At 33.9% G+C, this 3,321-nt stretch overlaps 1 pseudogene; it reads right to left on the bottom strand.

Moving 5' to 3' along the window:
• Nucleotides 1-1,860: 1,860 nt before the first annotated feature.
• On the bottom strand, nt 1,861-2,340 carry LOC114502674 (annotated as a pseudogene).
• Nucleotides 2,341-3,321: the final 981 nt, after the last annotated feature.

Here is a 3,321-nt window from a genome sequence, read left to right as displayed (position 1 = left end):
ACAGGAGAATATAACCTTTGTTAAACATTTATGCACCCAACACAGAAACACCTAAATATATAAAGTAAATCTTGGTGGACATAAAGGGAGAGATCAAAAGTAAAATAATACTAGGGGATTTTAACACCCCATTCATATCAATGGATACATGTTCCAGACAGAAAATCGAAATGGAAACAGCAACTTCAAATGACATATTAGAGCACAGATTTAACTGATACCTTCAGAGTATTTGATTCCCAAAAAAGCAGAATATTCAAAATTTCTTTTACTTTTATTTTTTTTTATTTAATTTATTTGTGTTATACACTTCTCCAAGAAGACACACAGATGGCTAGTAAACATATGAAAAAGTGTTCAATGTCATTAATCGACAAAGAGATGCAAATTAAAATCATAATGTGATATCTCCTCATACCTGTCAGATCAATAGAATATACATTTTTTAATATACCTGGCTATCATAAATAGAATATACATTATTTCAAGTACACATGAAACAATTTCCAGGACAGACCACATGTTAGAACAAAAAACAAGTGTCAATAAATTTAAGAATATTAAAACCATACTAAGCATATTTTGACTACAGTGGTATGAAACTAGAAATCAAATACAAGAAAAAAAGAAAAAGACACAAACACACAGAGACTAAATAATATGTTACTAAAAGATGAATGGTTAACAATGAGATCAAGAAGGAAATCAAAAGATACCTTAAGATGAAAGAAAATGAAAACAGAGCAACACAAAATCTATTGGACACAGCCAAAGCAGTGCTAAGAGGGAAATTCGTAGCAATACAGGTGCTATAAAGAAATAAGAAAAATCTCAAATAAAAAATCTAATCTTATACATAAGAAAATTGGAAACAGAACAGACAAAAGCCAAAGTGAATAGAAGGAAGGAAATATTAAAGATCAGGGTGGGGCCCTGGCCAAGTGGCTCAATTAGTAGGAGCACCAACCTGCAACAAAAGGTTGTGGGTTCCAACCAAGATCAGGGCACATACCTAGGTTTCAGGTTCAATCCCTGGTTGGGATGCATACAGGAGGCAACTGATTAATATTTTCTCACATCTCTCTCTCTCTCTCTCTCTCTCTCTCTCTCTCTCTCTCTCATCCTTCCTCTCCCTCTAAAGTCAATAAAATATATCCTCTGGAGATGATAAAAAAATTAGAGTGGAAATAAACAAAATAGAGTCTAAAACAAAGCAATACAAAAGATCAGTGAAACCAAGAGTTGGTTCTTTGAAAAGATAAACAAGACTAATAAGTCTTCAACCAGACTCGTCAAGAAAGAAAGGCAGAGGACCCAAATAAATAAAACCAGAAGTGAAAAAAAGTAACAACTGATGCACAGAGATACAAAGGAGTATAAGAAAATACTACAAACAATTGTGTGTCAACAAATGGAACCATCTGGAAGAAATGGATAAATTCCTATAAATATACCATCTTCCATCGAGACTGGTGTGGCTCAGTTGGTTGGGCATTGTTCCCCAAAGTGAAATGTCACTGGTTCAATTCTTGGTCAGGGCACATGCCCAAGTTTCAGTTTGATCCCTTGATGGTGTGTATATGAGAGGCAATCAATCAATGTGTCTCTCTCACATCAATGTTTCTCTCCCTCTCTTTCTCTTCCCCTCTCTCTGAAAATAGATAAATAAAATCTTTAAAGAAAAAAACCCACCATCTTCTGAGCCTGAATCAAGAAGCATCAGAAAATCTGAAAAATTTACAACCAGTAAAACCAAAGCAGCAATTAAAAAATTCCCAACAAACAAAAATCTTGGGTAAAATAGCTTTATAGATGAATTTATTTTAGTATAAAGTTTGTATATAGAGAATTTGTCAGCTGGACTCAGTTCAGATGATCCCAATTTTGCTGGCAACACCCAAAGCATCATAGTCTGGAGCCAGATGAATATATGCCTTCTCTCCATCATGCCTGCTCAAGGTGTTGACTTTGGCCATGTCAGTGTCATAGAGCTTCTTCACAGCCTTTTTGTTCTGGTGCTTGTTGGCCTTGACATCCATGATGAACACTAGTGTATCACTTTGTACTATCTTCTTCATGGTTAACTCAGTAGTCATTGGGAATATGATGATAGCATAGTGGTCAAGCTTGTTTCTCCTGGGGGCAGGCCCTCTTCTCAGGATATTTAGGCTGTCTTTGCAACTGCAGTGTCTTAGGTCTTCAGAAGGTGGGTGACATGCAGATCTTATTTTTCTTGTGTCTGTGGTTGCCTTTTATTACTGCTTTCTTTGCCTTCAAAGCCTTTGCCTTGACTTCGGCTTGGGAAGGGGTAGTGGCTTTGTTCTTTGCTTTGGGCACCATCTTCACGAAAACTCTTTACAGGTGAGTTTTACCAGACATTTAAAGAAGTATACCTATTCTTCTCAAACTATAACAAAAACTTCAAGAGGAAGAAAGACTCCTAAGTTCATATTACAAGGAAACCATTACCCTGATTCAAAAATCAAATAAAGAAATAAAAGTATAGGCCAATAACGCTGATGAATATAGATGCAAAAATCCTCAACAAAATATTGAACAAAAAGATCTTACATTTTGGTCAAGTGGGATTTATACCTGGGCTGCATGGTTGGTTCAATACCCACAAATCAATTGACATGATACATCACACAAACAAAATGAAGAATAAAAATTATAAGATTGTATTAATAGATGAAGAAAAAGCATTTGGCAAAACCTAGCACCCATTTTTTGAGAAATGAAACTAGATCACTTTCTTACACCATATACAAGAATAAAGTCAAAATGGATTAAAGACAAACATAAGACATGAATCTAAAAAACTCCTAGAAGCCATGGGGAGTAAAATCTCTGACATTTCTCTAAGCAATATTTTCTTTCTGATATGTCTCCTTGGCAAAGGAAAAAAAGACAAAAATAAACAAATAGGACTACATCAAGCTAAAATGTTTCACACAGCAGAGTCACCAGTAAATATACAAGATAATCTACTAAATGGGAGAAGAACTATATCTTACTTTATGAAGACAACAATGAACAGATACTATTTGAGATACTTAAGGAAGATATAATCATTAATAGGAGAAAACTTGTAGTGAATAGAATAAATATTTCTGTACTATAGGATGGAAATACTATGTACAGGCTATTTACCTAATAACAAAGATTTAATTAATGTAATTATCATAGAACTCAAAATTTAAAGCAAATACAATATAGGTATAATAAAAACAATGATGCTTAAATTATCCTTAATGGAGCATACCAATTATGAATAACAATACAATGTTACAAAATTGTTTCATAAAACTGTTGCCAAAA

This window comes from Phyllostomus discolor, chromosome 8 (genome assembly GCF_004126475.2).
Source record: "Phyllostomus discolor isolate MPI-MPIP mPhyDis1 chromosome 8, mPhyDis1.pri.v3, whole genome shotgun sequence".
Lineage (NCBI taxonomy): Eukaryota > Metazoa > Chordata > Mammalia > Chiroptera > Phyllostomidae > Phyllostomus > Phyllostomus discolor.
The sequence above is the reverse complement of the archived record's forward strand: the minus strand, read 5'-3'. Positions and strand labels throughout refer to the sequence as shown.